This window comes from Peromyscus maniculatus, chromosome 19, assembly GCF_049852395.1.
Source record: "Peromyscus maniculatus bairdii isolate BWxNUB_F1_BW_parent chromosome 19, HU_Pman_BW_mat_3.1, whole genome shotgun sequence".
NCBI classification, from domain to species: Eukaryota; Metazoa; Chordata; class Mammalia; order Rodentia; family Cricetidae; genus Peromyscus; species Peromyscus maniculatus.
Window position 1 is genome coordinate 8,645 of NC_134870.1, and position 18,740 is coordinate 27,384.

Consider the following 18,740-nt stretch of genomic DNA (forward strand, 5'->3'; position numbering starts at 1 on the left):
CCCTAACCCTAACCCTAACCCTAACCCTAACCCTAACCCTAACCCTAACCCTAACCCTAACCCTAACCCTAACCCTAACCCTAACCCTAACCCTAACCCTAACCCTAACCCTAACCCTAACCCTAACCCTAACCCTAACCCTAACCCTAACCCTAACCCTAACCCTAACCCTAACCCTAACCCTAACCCTAACCCTAACCCTAACCCTAACCCTAACCCTAACCCTAACCCTAACCCTAACCCTAACCCTAACCCTAACCCTAACCCTAACCCTAACCCTAACCCTAACCCTAACCCTAACCCTAACCCTAACCCTAACCCTAACCCTAACCCTAACCCTAACCCTAACCCTAACCCTAACCCTAACCCTAACCCTAACCCTAACCCTAACCCTAACCCTAACCCTAACCCTAACCCTAACCCTAACCCTAACCCTAACCCTAACCCTAACCCTAACCCTAACCCTAACCCTAACCCTAACCCTAACCCTAACCCTAACCCTAACCCTAACCCTAACCCTAACCCTAACCCTAACCCTAACCCTAACCCTAACCCTAACCCTAACCCTAACCCTAACCCTAACCCTAACCCTAACCCTAACCCTAACCCTAACCCTAACCCTAACCCTAACCCTAACCCTAACCCTAACCCTAACCCTAACCCTAACCCTAACCCTAACCCTAACCCTAACCCTAACCCTAACCCTAACCCTAACCCTAACCCTAACCCTAACCCTAACCCTAACCCTAACCCTAACCCTAACCCTAACCCTAACCCTAACCCTAACCCTAACCCTAACCCTAACCCTAACCCTAACCCTAACCCTAACCCTAACCCTAACCCTAACCCTAACCCTAACCCTAACCCTAACCCTAACCCTAACCCTAACCCTAACCCTAACCCTAACCCTAACCCTAACCCTAACCCTAACCCTAACCCTAACCCTAACCCTAACCCTAACCCTAACCCTAACCCTAACCCTAACCCTAACCCTAACCCTAACCCTAACCCTAACCCTAACCCTAACCCTAACCCTAACCCTAACCCTAACCCTAACCCTAACCCTAACCCTAACCCTAACCCTAACCCTAACCCTAACCCTAACCCTAACCCTAACCCTAACCCTAACCCTAACCCTAACCCTAACCCTAACCCTAACCCTAACCCTAACCCTAACCCTAACCCTAACCCTAACCCTAACCCTAACCCTAACCCTAACCCTAACCCTAACCCTAACCCTAACCCTAACCCTAACCCTAACCCTAACCCTAACCCTAACCCTAACCCTAACCCTAACCCTAACCCTAACCCTAACCCTAACCCTAACCCTAACCCTAACCCTAACCCTAACCCTAACCCTAACCCTAACCCTAACCCTAACCCTAACCCTAACCCTAACCCTAACCCTAACCCTAACCCTAACCCTAACCCTAACCCTAACCCTAACCCTAACCCTAACCCTAACCCTAACCCTAACCCTAACCCTAACCCTAACCCTAACCCTAACCCTAACCCTAACCCTAACCCTAACCCTAACCCTAACCCTAACCCTAACCCTAACCCTAACCCTAACCCTAACCCTAACCCTAACCCTAACAACCCTAACCCTAACCCTAACCCTAACCCTAACCCTAACCCTAACCCTAACCCTAACCCTAACCCTAACCCTAACCCTAACCCTAACCCTAACCCTAACCCTAACCCTAACCCTAACCCTAACCCTAACCCTAACCCTAACCCTAACCCTAACCCTAACCCTAACCCTAACCCTAACCCTAACCCTAACCCTAACCCTAACCCTAACCCTAACCCTAACCCTAACCCTAACCCTAACCCTAACCCTAACCCTGAGGAGGAGGAACCCTAACCCTAACCCTAACCCTAACCCTAACCCTAACCCTAACCCTCTAACCCTAACCCTAACCCTAACCCTAACCCTAACCCTAACCCTAACCCTAACCCTAACCCTAACCCTAACCCTAACCCTAACCCTAACCCTAACCCTAACCCTAACCCTGAGAACCCTAACCCTAACCCTAACCCTAACCCTAACCCTAACCCTAACCCTAACCCTAACCCTAACCCTAACCCTAACCCTAACCCTAACCCTAACCCTAACCCTAACCCTAACCCTAACCCTAACCCTAACCCTAACCCTAACCCTAACCCTAACCCTAACCCTAACCCTAACCCTAACCCTAACCCTAACCCTAACAACCCTAACCCTAACCCTAACCCTAACCCTAACTTTAACCCTAACCCTCTAACCCTCTAACCCTCTAACCCTCTAACCCTCTAACCCTCTAACCCTCTAACCCCCTGACCCTAACCCCTAACGCTGACCCTGTACCTGACCCTGACCCTGACTCTGACCCTGATCCTGACCCTGACCCTAACCCCTAACCCTGAACCTGACCCTGACCCTGACCCTAAAACCTGACCCTGACCCTAACCCTAACCCACTGAAGCATAAGAGTGGTTGAACTTACTCTAAAATAAATTGTTTTGCTAGAAGTACAAATTGAATGGGATTCAACACTCTTTAGGAGGGGAAATTAAACCCTTGCTTGGTTTACAAGAAAAACACTCTGCTTTTGAGAAATGAGCACTCTGGTACTCTATTTGTTTGCTATAGAGCCAGAACAGTGAGCTGCTTCAGAACAAAACAACTCTGATTCCTACAGATAGGGGGCATATTCAGTTCAACTCACCACAGGAAACTGACTAAAACAGGAGATCCTCTTCATTCCAATACACAGTACTTGCTGGAAACAAAAGCAAGTGCTACTTGCACTGTATACAGCAAGTGTAGCATAAGAATGTTTGAACTCATCTTAAACTAACTCTTTTTGCTAGAAGTTCAAACTGAATGGGATTCAACTCCTTTTTTAGGAATGGGAATTAAACCCTAGCTTGGCTTACAAGAAAAACACTCTCCTTTTGAGAAAGGAGTGCTGTGGTACTCTACTGTGTTTGCTATAGGGTAGAACAGTGAGCTGGCTCAGAACAAAGAATTGTAAATACTACACACACGGGGCACATCCAGTTCAACTCAGCATAGGAAACTTACTAAAATAGGAGCTTCTCTTCAGTCCAATACACTGTACTTGATGGGAACGGACGTGAGTGCTATTTGCACTGTGTACGGCAAGGGGAGCATAAGAGTGGTTGTGTTTACCCTAAACTAACTCTTGCAGGTAGAAGTTCAAATTGAACAGGATTCAACTCCAATTATGAAGGGGAATTGAATCCTACCTTGGCTTAAAAGAAAAACACTCTGCTTTTGAAAGAGGGACACTCCAGCACTCTACTGTGTTTGCTATAGGGCCAGAGCAGTGAGATGCTTCAGACTAAAGAACTGTGATTAATACAAACACGGGCCACATCCAGTTCAACTCAGCATACAAAACTGACTAAAACAGGAGCTCCTCTGCAGTCCAATACACTGTACTTGCTGGGAACAGACACGAGTGCTATTTGCACTGTATATGGCAAATGAAGCCTAAAAGTGGTTGAACTTACCCTAACTAACTCTTTTTGCTAGAAGTTCAAACGGAATGGGATTCAACTCAGTTTAGGAAGGGGAATTGAACCCTAGCTTGGCTTACAAGAAAAACACTCTGCTTTGACAAAGGGGCACTCTGGTACTCTACTGTGTTTCCTATAGGGCCAGAACAGTGAGCTAGCTCATAACAAAAGAACTGTTATTCCTACACATACGGGGCACATCCAGTTCAACTCAGCATAGGAAACTATCTAAAACAGGAGCTCCTCTTCAGTCCAATACACTGTACTTGCTGGGAACAGACAAGTGTGCTATTAGCACTTTATATGGCAAGTAGAGCATAAGAGTGGTTGAACTTACCCTAACTAACTCATTTTGTGCTCAAAACAAAAGGGTAAACGAATCTTGTCATTTTGTCTCATTTACTCATCGTCACTCTGGGATCCCATGTGATGCTAGTGTTTTACAAGTTCAGCTAAACCCCAGAATTCATTTTCTACCTTGATTACCAAGTTCAGTCCTAAGACCTCCAAAATCTAATTCCTTGTGTCGAGCCTGTAGCTAGATTCAGGAGCTAATTTCATCACTCTTACCTCTAATTCACTGCAGATAAGAAAAAAGTAATTCACAAGAATTTGGAGGAATGAAACTGAACACATAAACCAAGGAAGTGTTTGGTTAGTGTATTAATATGCCTATTATCTCTGTCTTATTTAAAGAACATAAAAGAATCTTTCAGATAAAATTATAGAAAGACCAAGCATTAAAAAGAGCTCAAGGAAGTATCAGATAATAGTTTGCATTTTCAATGAATTACCTAAACAATATTAAATTATCACCAGTACACACATGAAAAAACAAAACCTTTCTGGTGCTGCTCATAACTATTATTTATTTGATAGATGATAAAAGTTAGGGATGACGGAGAGAGAGTAGTCAGGGTAAATAGTCGGAGGAATTCAAATCAAGGATGCTCTAGTCTGGTCCAGAAATATCAAAAGTAGAAGATACAAACTCATACCAGGAAAGGCATTTTATTTTTAATTATTTCAAAATGATGACCTAAATAGAGAGAAAAAATAAGTTATTTTGAGACTTTGTATTTTTGTTTTAACCCGAGGGGGGACTACTAACACTGCTAAGTTCAACAGAAGTAAAAGAAACATGAAATTTTTATTTCTCAAAGGTAAAACTCACAGATGTAGTGGCAGAGGCCTGAAATTCCAAACCTCAGATATTAGAGGCAGGAAGGTGAAGAATTCATGGGTAGTCTGGGATATATAGTGAGGTACTGTCTCACGTAAATAAGCCAACCAACTTTCATTTCCCATCCAAAATATTTCATTATATAGCATAGGATGGAGTCATTAGCTGGATATTTTACGGAGTTCGAAAGGAGGGTGATTAGCATTAATTTTTATTCTATTAATACACAAAGCAATCCAGCTTCTTTGATGAGGAAATTATAGCCATACACTCACTCAGCATCTGCCCAGTACATATCAATGAACAAGATATCAAACAACAGCCCTGATGTGACAGAAGAGAAGCAAATCTTGGAGAAGATTCCTCAGCACCTCATCCTCTCAGAGAAAAGCTGCTCATTGGAAGCTCCTCATTATTTCATTTTACAATGTTTATTTTCTAGGACAATTTCTTAGAGATTTGAACCACATTAGATATCTAAATTTTATAAATATTAATTTTACAAATATAAAATAAAATAATTGGTAGTACTTTAAAGTTGAAGGGCTAGGGAAAACCCCAAATAGAAAAGTGCCCTCATTCTGAAAGAATTTTTAAACTCCTAGAAATCTTCTGATTTATGCTACAATAGTCATCTATGGAAGACCTCATCACAAAGTCCTTTTCTATTTCTATTTTTATAATAGCCTGCAAAGAAAATATAACTTTTATTTAAGAAAAATTTATGTACAGTTACCATACTACATAGAGACACTTTACACTTTCAATATTTTCTGCTTAAATACATTTCCTCTAATGAATCCTACTACTCCAAGAGTGATGTAGTTAAAACTGATAAAATCTCAGTTTAAATTGATAAAACAGATAAAGTTGATAGATTTGTCAACCTGAATTTTCTGGCACTTACATATAGATATAGCAATGACTTTAGAAAAGAGGAATGAAACAAAGCTCTCTCTTTCTCCCTCTCTTTATCCTCCCCCATGTATTCCCTAAAATACAGCTCACTCTGACCATGGGGAACCTAAGGAATCTAAGAGTCACATAAAGAAAAAAATTAGGTGAAATATTTCTTACCGAGTTTTTCTTTGATTTTGTCTTTGATATCTTTTTTGGGCTTTTTTTCACTCTCTTCTTCTTCGTTTGCCTCATTATCTTCCTCTTCTCCTTCTTCTTTCTGGGTTTCTTCGGAGCCCTTTTCAGCATTCTCACCCTCTTCCTTGGCTACATCACCAGACTCATTATTTTCCTTGGCATCAGTAGAATCACTGTCAGGATTAGCTTCTGTCTCAGATTGAGTGTCTCCAGGTGCATCAGCTGTGTTATCTGCAGAAGCAGCTAAAATTAAAAGGAAAAGCTCCAGGTGAGGCACTGACTCTTCTTTAGAATGATATCGGTCCCAACCAGGATTGCGCATCCATTCCTTATCCTCAGTTCATTAACTCTGTCTATATATTTAGTCTATCATATATGTTCTTGCTTCATCTTTCATGACCTCATAACTTCCCTGGGCAATGACACTGACCCAAGATATGAGTAAGTACTTTGTGACAGGAAAGGGCCCCAAAATTAAAACCAAGCTAGTCAGACACTATTAGCCAAAATCTATATAGAGCCCCCCACCCCAAGCAACAGCCTCCAGTGTCAGTTCCAAGAAGGGAACAAATATCATTCTGAGACTAACATGGCTATACCATTGCACATGCAAAGCACAGACCCTGGTTTCAGCCTCAACCCACCGCAGCATATGTTCCCATGCCCTTACTCCACAGCACTTTCAGAAATTTGTTGTTTGTTCCAGTGGCAATTGATTTCTTTTCTACACATGAGCTATATATTCAGTCCTTAAACTTTTATAATAAGGAATGCAGTTTTCTGCGAATTTTACTAAAATTTTCTCATAACTTAGAATATCCACATGACATTGACTTCCATGAGGCTATGAAGGGAAAATGGAAAATGTAGGAAGGTAATGAAGGGTACTTAGACTCAGGCTCACCAGCATCAGAACTGTCAGTGCTGCTTGTGTCTGCGTCCTCTGAAAGAAAAGAAGCAAAATAAGACAGAAGAACTTAAGCAACATTTTGATGGGATGGAGAATGTGAACACTATTATAGACATTCACAGCCGGAAAGCCTTAGTCCTGAACAGACAGATTGAGGGAAGCACATGCATAGATAAGAGAGAAAACCTTTGAAATCTAAACGTGTGGTCAGTTTTGCTTCCCTGAAGTAAATCTTCAATCACCTTCTCAAATGTAATTTATTGACACTAACAATGCACTTGAGTGCCATGTATAGAATAAAGACTGGACTCAATTAGGAATCCCAGTGAAGTCAACTTACCTACAATGACATGTCAAAATGGAGATGGGCGCCAGTAAGATGACTTAGTGGATAAAAGCCTTTCTCTTACAAGTTGGATGACATGAGTTAAATTCCATAGTTGAAGGAGAGAATGGATTCCTGAAATTTGTCTCTAACTTCCTCACAGGCACCATGATATGTTTGAGATCCTGACATCATCATCATCATCATCATCATCATCATCTCTCTCTCTCTCTCTCTCTCTCTCTCTCTCTCTCTCTCTCTCCTCTCTCTCTCTTTCTCTCTCTCTCACACACACACCACTATACACACAATAGTAATAATAATTATAATGATAATAATAATATTAATAAATGAAAACTGTTTAAGTTTAAAAATTGAAGGTAGAACCAAGTACTAGACAGGACAGGAAGTAGCAGAATATAGGAATCCATGAATTCATGTCTCACAGAGTAAGTATCTATGTACTGTAGCCCCCACTTTAAGTTAAGTAAGAATCTTGACTTACGGCAAGAGACCAGGATAGTGGAGACGCCAAGCAACACAAGGAGTACCAGGAGCTTCATGGTGACTAGTAGAAGAGCAGGAAACACACAAGATCAAGCTCCTACACTAGGAGAAAAGGAAGACTGTTGATTCCAGGGTTTCATGTCATGGGATTATATGTATAGAGCGCACCAATCAGAAGCTGCCACAACCTGGTAAGTGAGTAACAAAAAAGGAAGGGAAGCAGAACAAATGAGAATCAACCACACAGCCAGAGGCCATTTAGAAAGGTCATGACTTCAAATCCTTGATTCTGACAATATAGGTGTCCAGTCAATCTGTTCCCTGATAAGTAACTTCTGGCTTTCTCTTGTTTGAGACATTGAGCTTCCATACTTTTAGATTCTTCCAACAAGTTGGAGATGTCCATGCAGTCTTCCTGTTGCCTGTACTGCTCCATTCAAAACAGCAGATGTTAGAAACTTACAGAATCTTTAGCTTTATGTCTCCTTCAAGGGAGTAATTGTGGTAGAGCAGCTGAATCCAAGTGTTATCCAGAGTCAGGCAGGCTGTACAGTCTTCAAATCATGGTGTTCCCACTGAATATTCAGTGAGTGTCATATGATCACACAGGGAGTGTGAGCCCAACACTTGATTTCAGCAGTTCTTGTAAAACATTAAAAAATCTAAGAGCAAAAGGACAGGAAAACAAATTAGCATATTTAATTACTGTTTCCACGGAGTCAGTTCATTCATTCATCTTTCTTTCCTTCTCTTTCTTTATTTTCCTTCCTTCCTTTCTTCCTTCCTCCCTTCCTTCCTTTCTTTCTTTCTTTCCTCTTCCATCCTTCCTTCTTTCATCCCTCCTTTCCTCCCTCTCTCCCCCCTCTTTCTTTCCTTTTTTCAATTTGTTTTGTCTTTAACATGGGATTTCTCATAGCCAAAGCTAGTTTTGAGTGCCAGATTGTCCTACCTCTGTTTCTTAATGTTGAGATTAAAGGTGTTTATCACCATACCCAGACTTAAAATTATGTCTAGGCACTAAGAAAATTGTAGAAAATGAAGCACAAAAATATTCTAAGCTAGACATACTTTAAACAATAATAACCACAGCAAGAATCCAAAAGCCAAAGCAAATAAAAACAAAACAAAACAAAAAACCCAAAAAACTAGTACATTGGAAAAAAGAAACAAATAATGAAAGGATAAAAAAATCAATGTGGCAAATATGAAGGAAAATATTTCATCAGAAATATGTGTACAACATTAAAGGATGGAAAGGACTATGTGAGGGGAGGAAAAGATCTAGGAGGGAAGGAGGAAAATAGAGGACCAGGGAATCTATGTGTTATGAGAGTGTATGTGGGGACCATGTGGGAGAAGGGAAGGCATCATCGAGGGGGTCAGAGAACAGTGGAGGATGTGAAAAAAAGGACAAAGTACAGGACTTCTGAGTACAGTAGCAGTTTAGGAAGCCCAAAGTATGTTCTATGAAAGAAAATAGTATTATGAGCAATAGTTTTTATTCCTACAGGAGGTTGAAGAGAATAAGAATCTGCAAAGAAACAGGAAAGGAAGTAACCCATGCCCAGCTGCACCATGAACCTTGGGTTAATGTCTATGAAAACTGCCGAAGAGCTTCAGTTCCTCTCCTTCCTCCCATTTCCCACCTCACACCACTCAGCAGCACACAAACGCTACAGGAACCAGGTGGAGAGAGTTGGAACAGGCTGTGGATTCATGACCACAGCTGGAATCACCGAGGGCAGGGAGAAGCAAGATGAGAAGATGAAGGCTGAAGTGCAAATGTGCAGTCTGAAGTTGTGACCCACCATTTCTCTAGTTCTGCTTCTCTCTGAAGAGCACTGCTCCCTTCTGCCATTGTTTTTTCCATCTGGCTTAGTTCAATTAATATAATATAGTCTAGCTATTTCTGTCAGCGCAGATAATACAATTTTGTTCTTTTTATAGTGAAATAATATTCCATCATGTATATTTTCTTTATCTACTTATCTGTCAATTGATTTTGGATTGTCTATCTATCTTAGCTATTATGAGCAGAGCTCCCACAATAATAAGAGTGCAGGTTATCTCTGATTCACAGATTTAATTTCTTTTGGATATGAGTGTTGCGGTAGTTTGATAGCTGGTTCATGTGGTATTTGTATTTTTAGTTTTTTTGAAAATCCTTTAGACTGTATTCTATCATGGTTATACTAACTTGTGTCTTTATTGTGTATTATGGTCCATTTTTTCCCTGTACATCCTTGCCATAATTTGGTAATTTTCTCTGTGATATTACCCATTTTGAGATGGGATTATATCTCACTGTGGTTTTGACTTCTATTTCCAGCTAGGGATATTGGTTATATTTTAATAGTGTTGACCACTGGTATATTGCCTATTCAGATCATTTACTAATTTTTAATAATATTATTTTATTATTATTGATTTTCCAATTCCTTTTATAGTCTCTATGTTACTCTTTTGTGAGATAGTTTTAAAATACTAGTGGGGCAGTGGTGGCACACACCTTTAATCCCAGTATTCAGGAGGCAGAGGCAGGTGGATGTCTGTGAGTTCAAGGCCAGTTTGGTCTACAGAGGGAGTTCCAGGACAGCCAGGACTACACAGAGAAACACTGTTTCAAAAAACAAAAAACAAAAAACAAAAACAGAACAAAACAAAAATATTTTCTCCTGTTCTGAAGCAAGTGGGAAGGCACTCTGCTTGATTTCTCTGTTGGGCAGAAGCTTCTCCATGTTAAATAATTTTCTTCATGTCCTGACTGTCAAGCTTCAGTCTAGCCACATACTGCACTCCTACATTTCTTGCATCTTTTGTCCCAAATCTTGTCCAAAAGCCTGTGTTAGGTATTGGTTTAATTTCTCATAAACATCAAAGAACTTTTATTTGCTTTGAGACATTAAAAATTGAGCAAATGCATATGTTACTAGGGCAAGTTACTCTTTAGAGTTAAATAATGTTTTAAAAATTATTTTATTTATTAGTGGTGTGTGTGTGTGTGTGTGTGTGTGTGTGTGTGTGTGTGTGTGTGTGTTAGAAAACAACTTGCAGAATTCAGGACTCTCTTACTCTATTATGTGGATCCTAGGGATTAAACTCTTGTTGTCAGGCTTTTGTAGAAAGCATGTTTACCCTCTGAGCCATCTCACTAGACCAGAGTCAATCATTTTCAACATGTGAAATATAAATTTTTGATATGAAATATGTTGTAATTTTTATAATCTATCTTTGGATAATGTTCACAAGATGATAAAAGTTATATTAGCATTTATTACAAAGTCACAAATATATCAACATATTGGCAGTTGATATTGCTATTCTTTTAAAAATATATCTTCATTTTTATTTTTAAAAATTATGTGTTTGACATGTGTGTGCAGATGCCTGCATAGGACAGAAGGGGGTGTCAGATTCTGGAGCTTGATTTCTGTGAGCCTCTGACTTGATTACTGGATCTGAACTCCTATCCTCTGTATGAGAAGTATACTATCTTAACCATTAACTCATCTTTCTAGCACTGAAATTGTTACTCTTAAAAAACAAAAAACAACCAACCAACCAAAAAAACAAACATAAAACATTACTAATAATGTTTATTCTTCAGACTATTGGTTTAAATAGAATAGTATTAAGTTCAATTTATCTTATTAAAAACAGTTTAGAAATAAAACCTAAAAAATAATGTACTATGTGAAACCCTATTATGACAACTAAACATATTTTCTCTGTAGCATGAGTTTGGAGGTCAGAGCTGAGTTCCTGACTTACAGCAGTATGCATGGGGGACAGCTGGCACACATCTTTACCTCCAGAATGAACACAGAAACAGGATTTAGAAAGGCAGATCAATATGTTTTGAGAACATTCTTAATGAAGAGATGACAACAGAACCCTGGCATGGTTCATGAGGAAATCTTCAAGTCACTGAGTTTGCCAGTCAGGACAAATTAAGTTTGGCTAAGGTCAAGCAGACTCTGCCCTGAGATCAGGAATCATAATTCTGATAGTCTCTGCATGTTGAAGAGAAATTTATTTCTAAGAAAGACATTCTGCTATGATCAGCTTAACCACTGATCTCATCTCATTGTTCCAATGTATAGAAACAATGATTGTTACTACCTTTCTGCCTTTTCTTGGGTGGGAGAGCAAGGCCTTTGTTAGATCAGCTCAGTAGCTGACAACCCAGGAGACCCACCTCCTGCTAGGCAAAGCAAACAGCAGACAGCTCAGGCTGAAACACAACAAATTAGATTGAAACACTCTACCCACTCATTTCCTGTATTTATTAGAAAAACTCATATATCTACTATTTATTAATTCGTAGATGAATAGTTGACACTTTGGTGAACAGTCTATTGACAATTGAGTCTATTGACCTGCCCCATCAGCACTGTAGGCAACAAGGCTAAGAAAATACATTTCACTTTTATGAACAAGAAGATTGTTTTTTCATTACCCATTTCTCTTGTTTCTTCCATAATTCAGGAGAAATGGATACTTACAGATATTTCCTGGGGTCAGAGACTTGCATGGCCTCTGTGGAGGGCTTTTATAGTGATGGTACTGGTGGCCTTCATACAAAACCACTTAGACTGAAATCCTGAGCATTTCAACAACTGTGTGCAGTTGAAATATTTAGTGTTTGCTTAGGATTGTAAGTACGTTCTGAAAACTGGCCCTGGCCAGTGTTTGTGCTGTAGGTGTATTCTGGAGTTATAGTACCTGTGCTTGCTAAATAGATCCTCTGGCTGAACCCAACTCTTTTCGAGAAGTATCCTGTCTGATTGTGAGTAGTGCAGCTTCTATGGTTTCCATGTGACTCATTTTGAAAACAAGTTATGCTTCTATGGTACCAAATATGTTAAGGAATAATTAATTATTCTAAGAAAATGAGTTTATATTCTTTCCATTACCCACAGAAGACATGTTCTTGGGATTTATACCTATCTGGACTTCGAGTGTTTCAAATTGTACTGTATATCCTGAAATAATTGACAAGATGGTATCTATTTTTAGGGAAACAGTGGCATGTAAGCTTCTGCTTTCTCCTCTGGAGCCTGTGGTTATTGACTCTGAAAGCCAAAATGGAGACTCTTCTCCCCTCTTTTTGAAAAATCAACTTAGATTATTTTTTTTAATTTTGTGTGTATGAGTGTTTTGCCTGCATGAATGCCTGCACCATATGTGTACAATGCCCTTGGAGACCAGAAGAAGGTGTCTGACCTTCTGGAACTGGAGTTATAGATAGCCACTGTGTGGGTGCTGGGAGCAGGACCCAGTCTTCTGGAAGAGCATCCAGTGCTCTTAAATGCTGATCCATTTCTTCATTCCATTTCTTTTTCTTTTCTTTGAAAATACCCATGCTTGGCTTTGTGGGATGGGTGAGCCTAAAATTACAGCTACCCAGTCTTCCTAGCAATCTCCAGACTTGAAGACAGCCTGATTCCATTGTCTCCTTGTATCTTTATGACCCATTATTCCAGTTGGCTTAGTTGGCATGTTTTGATGATACTCAGAGCACTACTTTGCTTTTTATTGCTGTGATAAGACACCATGATCCAAAGTAACTTGGGGTGAGAGAGGGCTTATATCATCTCACATCTTGCAGTTTATCATGAAGGGGAGTCAGGGCAGGAACTCAGGACTTGAACCTGGAGGAAGGACCTGAAGCAGAGGCCAGGGAGGAGCACTGCCTACTGGCTTACTCTTCACAGCCAGCTCACCTTACTTTTTTTTAATATAAACCCAGGACCACTTGCCCAGGAGTGGCACTATTAACAATGGGCTAGGCCCTCATTTATTAAAAAATGTCCCACAGACATGCCTGCAGGCCAGTCTGAAGTTAGCATTTTATAAATTGAAGTTCCCTTTTCCCATATGACCCTGGCTTATGTCAGGTTGACAAAAAGTCTAAATAGCTCACTCATAAATAGTGGTGGTTTCTGGTGACTTGTTTCTTTGGAAGTGGCTGGGTCCCTATGTTCCGTGATAAGTGAATGGTCTGCAGTGATTGGTGACTGTGTTTTGCTGGGGCTGTCTGACAACTTGATTAAGAATGTCTGGCAGAGGCTTAGGTTCCAGTTCATCTAAAGATGGATTTGGTCTTCACAGCTGCAGCTGGTCACTTAAAGTCAGTTTTGAGCCCTGATGGTGTGAGGACACCTGGCCAATTTGAAAATATGGCTGGTTCAATGCCTGGATACTGTCAGTTATTTCTTTGTACCCCAATTAAATATTTCTGCCCTAAGCTGTATAGCCTTGCATTAATTATATTCTTATTTATCTATTTTTGGAGGGGTCATGTGTGTGCCACAATGTGCATGTAGAGGTCCTAGGTCAACTTGCAGGAGTCAGTCTCTCTCTTTTCACTAATGTGGGTCCTGAGGATCAAACTTAAATTCTCAGCCTTGATGCCAAACACCTTTACCTGTTGAGTCATCTCATTGGTCTATACAATGAAGTTCTTTACAAAACCTTAGGTACATGATGTGGTCTGTTAGATACATAGTCAATATGTGGTAGTGTGATCTTAGTTCTTTTGTAAGTCCCAAATCATAAATTTTTACACGTTTTCCAGTTTCATATTCCTATGAGAAAAGCCATGTTAACTTATAAAGGCTGGCCCAGGCAATATTTTACACACAGTATTTCTAATGACTGACCCAGGAAATTGTTTGTTTCTGTGTTTCCCCAACTGATAGAGATTTTTTTCACATATTCAAATATAAAGAAAAGATTGTCATTTTTTCTCACCATGTTAATAATATTAACATGATTAATTTTCTTCAGAGACCTAACATCTGTCACACTTTTTCCAAGAATAGAACTTTCTCTTTATCTCCTGTCTAGCCAACAACTCCCTAGAATCATTGATATTGCACATATTATACTCTAGTAGTCAGTCATTCCCCATCTGTATCATAGTTTTGTGTAGGTTCATCTTGTAAAGGCAGTGCTGCAGTTGCTAGTTGAAATGAATTCTTTCTTCGATATAAATGTAAGTATATTTGAAAAATTTGTTTTCTCTCTTGTTGCTATACTAGTGACAGTTTTGGCATTATTAAATAAGGCTCTTCCTCAAGATTATGGAGATTTGCATTATATGGCAAGAAGGAATCTGGAAAGGAAACAATGCTTTCATTCTTAGGGATTTGGCATCTATGTCCCTTCTCTCTGAGGAGGGTGGCTCTGTAGTACTGGGTGCAAAGACAACATGCAGAGCTGGCTGCCTGGAAAGGAAGGCGGGGGCTTGGTGCAGCCGAAGATGGTAGCCTTGCAGTCCACTCACACTGATTACCTGCCCATGTTGCCTATCAACTTTGTTCCTTTTTAGATTTGTGTTGTTACTGCATTATTCAACTTCTTGGATCAAATACTGTTTTGTCACTTATTTCCTGCCAAGTTCTAAGTTACTACACAATAGTTACTTTTATATGTTCATAGAATGTGTGGTTGAGAGATTTGGAAAAGTCACCTTAGGCATTTGTTGCCTTTCGACTGTGTATGTGACCATACATGGCACTATTTGAAAAGTTGAAGGTGGAAATCATTTGCAGGCAACTTCAAACATCTCTCTATTGTGTAGTCTAGGGCGACATTATCTGATTTAAGTCTTCAGGAGAGTCTCTGTGTCCTTTATTTGAATGGCCTTGGTTTGGAGGTTTCAGGTGTTCAATAAAGAGAAGATATAATGTTTCCTTAGGTCATTAAATATTTATTAATAACTTGCTGTAAGTCTAAATATTTTCTACTAAAGTTCAACTATACACTAAGTGAATAATAATAATGTAATAAAAATAATTATTATTGCTTTTGTTTTTGGTAACAAGGTCTTCCTACATAGTTCAGATAGTTAAGTGGCTATTCATGATTTGGGTCCTTGTGCCTCAGATTCTAGAGCTCAGGAATTACAGGCACATATATCACCATGTTTGTCCCAGAGTGCAGGTTTTAATTCTTTAAATCAAATATACATTTAATGCTTTCTTTTCATTAAAAATGTGTCTGGTATTATTAAGCTTTGTCCTAGAAAGGTCTCCAATCCACAGTTCATCTTACATCACACACATAACATATTAATTTTAAGTGTGTTGTTTCATGTATTCTTTATTCTGGAATATCTTACACTTTCTTCATCTCTTAAGACATTTACAAATTTAAGCCTATTTATAAAAATGCTCCCCATTTGAGTTTTATTTGAAGACTCATCATAATTAGGTCAAATTACACATTTCCAGTGACAGTTCTACCTAGAAACAATGGTCAATAGGCAAGGGAGTTAGTAATCTCTCACAAAGCCCATTTATATAGATTTTCAGCATTTCTTCAACTCTCAGTGAAATTTTCCAACACTCTATTCTTGGATCAGAAAAGGCTTTTTGTTGAAAGGATCTGTTCTTGAGATTTTGCAAGAGTTTTTTTTTTTTTTTTTGCTATAGAACATTTTGTTTTTATTAAGAGCTATAATTCCAACTTTGAAATGAGCACTGAGTATTAGCACTAGTTTCAAACTGCCAGAATGTCCTTAAGTATGGAGCAGATGGCTGAATAAATATTTCAAAATGCAGTGTGATGTGAAAGCACTCACATGGAAAGTGTCAAGGTACAGGGTAGTTGAGCAGGAAGAAATACAATTCTTAAGCATTTTAAGGTCATCCTAGCATTGAATTCAGATTATTTACTCAGGGAATAAAGAAAGATATTCTTGTGATATCGTGGCAGATGTCCATAAGGTTCAGGGGAAAGCAAATAACTGGGATGTGAGGCAGAACAATGAGTTGCCTTATGTTCTCCAGGAGAGCCTGCCAGTGTGTTTAGTAGGATCTTTTTTTCTGTGTGTCACCCTGAAAGGCTCATATACTGAATAACTATTCTACAGCTGTTGCCACTGCTAAGAGGTATTTGGATCATGAGTATTTTACCTTAGCTAATGGATTCACTAATGAATTCATAGCTACCTGGACTACTAGTTGGGATATGTTGGAGGAAACAGTGTAGTCAGATTTTTCTTGTCCCAACTGCCAGTTGCCAAATAACAGACACAGAGTCTTAATATTAATTTTAAATGCTTGACCAATAGCTCAGGCATGTTACTAGCTAACTCTTACATTTAAATTAACCCATATTTCTTATCTATGCTTTGCCATGTGGCTTGGTACTTTTTCTCAGTAGGGCATGCCTATCTTGCTTCTCTCTTCGTCTGCTAGTGAATCCAGACTCTGCCCTTATTCCCCCCAGTATTTTCCTAGTCTGGCTCTCCTGCACAATCTCTTTCTGCCCAGCTATTGGCCAGTCAGTTTCTTTAGTAAACCAATCACAATGACATATGTTCACACAGTGTAATGAAGTAGTCACTGGGGGCGTGTCTTTGAAGGGTCTATCATGTGCCCAGGGCCTTCCTTCTGCTTCCCTTAAGTAGCCTATACCACATGCTCCCCCCACCCCATGATGTTTCACCTCACTTCAGGTCCAAAGCACTAGAGCTAGCTGATCTTGGCCTGAAACCTTTGAAGCAGTTAGCTAGTGTAAACCTGTCTGTTACATTATTTTTCTCAGGCATTTGTTCCAGTAACAGAACATAACCTAGCACAAGGAGGAAAAAATAATGCAATATTTTTAGAAAGACAGGAAAGCATAGATAGTATGGTAACACAAGATTTTATTCCTTTGACTATTGGTCACATGGGAGAACATTTGTTATTTTTTTCAGGATTTTTTGTTATTTTGCTTGTTTGGAATAACCATTCAAAATTCATGGGAGTAAAGCTGTTCATGGTGACATAAACCTATAATCTCAGCACTTGAGAGGCAGAGGCAGGAGAATAGCAATGAGATTGAGGCCAGCTACATAGTCTCAAAAATAAATAGCATAATTGAGATTCAGCAAAAACAGTAAATGGATAAAAAAAACTGTGAGGTGAATGATGATGGATTGAAGAAAGAATGATGGATTGATTGGAAATAATTTTCCTTAACTCTTAAGATTCCACTGTAGAACAATCTTTTATTTAGGACAGGATGTTCCTGACTCTCAAACAATGGATTAGGACCTGGAGCTTTGGGGAGGAACTAATCTGAAATTTCACTGCAAAAATTGCCTTAAGGTTTACTAGGACAGCTGAGTAATGACTGCTTTCCTGTGTGGAGCTTCTGTGTTCTCCTGGAAGGGCATGCTCCTTTTCAGTAAGTTTGTATAACCAGATTCCTTCTGATTGTATGATCCTTGAGACTAACTGAACATTTTACCACTTATATTAACTGTTATAACAAATATTTGAGTGTTTATACATCAATGGTCAAATTTTCCAACTCTTTTAGTTTCTGCTCTGTGGCCAATAATTGAATTAAATCCCGATGCCTGTACCCAGAGTCAGCATCATAGACAACAGCTTTTGGGAGAATTCATTAGATTCATCCCACTTTACACACCACGTGTAGATTCTGGGCCTCCCATTTATTTGATCTATGGGCTATACATATATACTATGTTTATAAGGTCTCTATTTCAAGACCTGAAGTAGAACAAATGCATAGTTACTAATATATCAGATAATAATAAAGTATTGGATTCCTGCCTGCTTTCCCTTTCTTTGCCTATTTAATGTCATAAAACATAGGCTGTGTTTCTACTTCTAAGATATTATCCATATCCTGCTAAGTCATTGCTCTAGGTAGACCTATGCTATCTCACAAATACTTTAGACAATGTTTTCCATCTTTCTCTCTGGCCTATACTTACTGTTTAAATTTAAATGAATCTTATTTCATCATTCATCCATCTAGTCAATCATTACTTCAGTCACACATTTATCAAACTTGTACCTAGTTTTGAAACTCTTTTAGGACCTGTGTAACAGTTTTAGCAAATCAACCTTTATCTTCTCTCTTAGGGCTTAGTTACTTGTGGACACCAAACTGTCACTATGCTGTTAATAGGCAGGTACAATATATTCTATCTCAATGTGATCAGGAAATAAAATCACCATGGTACAAATTGCTTAGAACTATAAGAGTAGACATAATCAAATTGAGATAACATATACTATTCATAGAGAAGATAAAAACAAGAAAATAATGAAGTAGATAAGCAAATATCAGGTAATTATTGGGGAAAATTATAAAAAAAGAAAAGGGGATATGATATAGATATATAGGAGGATATGGAGATGATAAGATAAAAGGGTAGATTA

General features: G+C 39.1%; 1 protein-coding gene across 2 annotated transcripts in view; it reads right to left on the reverse strand.

Annotated features, from left to right (window-relative positions):
* Nucleotides 1–4,375: 4,375 nt before the first annotated feature.
* Nucleotides 4,376–18,740, reverse strand: part of LOC143269514 (protocadherin Fat 4-like) — a 79,091-nt gene continuing 64,726 nt past the window's right edge. Inside the window, exons 3-7 of one of the 2 annotated variants that reach the window (XM_076554706.1) lie at nucleotides 8,012–8,210; nucleotides 7,547–7,650; nucleotides 6,711–6,749; nucleotides 5,789–6,049; nucleotides 4,376–4,567 (exon numbers count right to left, since the gene is read on the reverse strand). The gene's annotated coding sequence lies outside the window, so the exon portion shown is untranslated. Of the gene's footprint in view, nucleotides 4,568–5,788; nucleotides 6,050–6,710; nucleotides 6,750–7,546; nucleotides 8,211–18,740 lie in introns of both variants that reach the window. The other variant, XM_076554705.1, reaches the window with a different exon arrangement.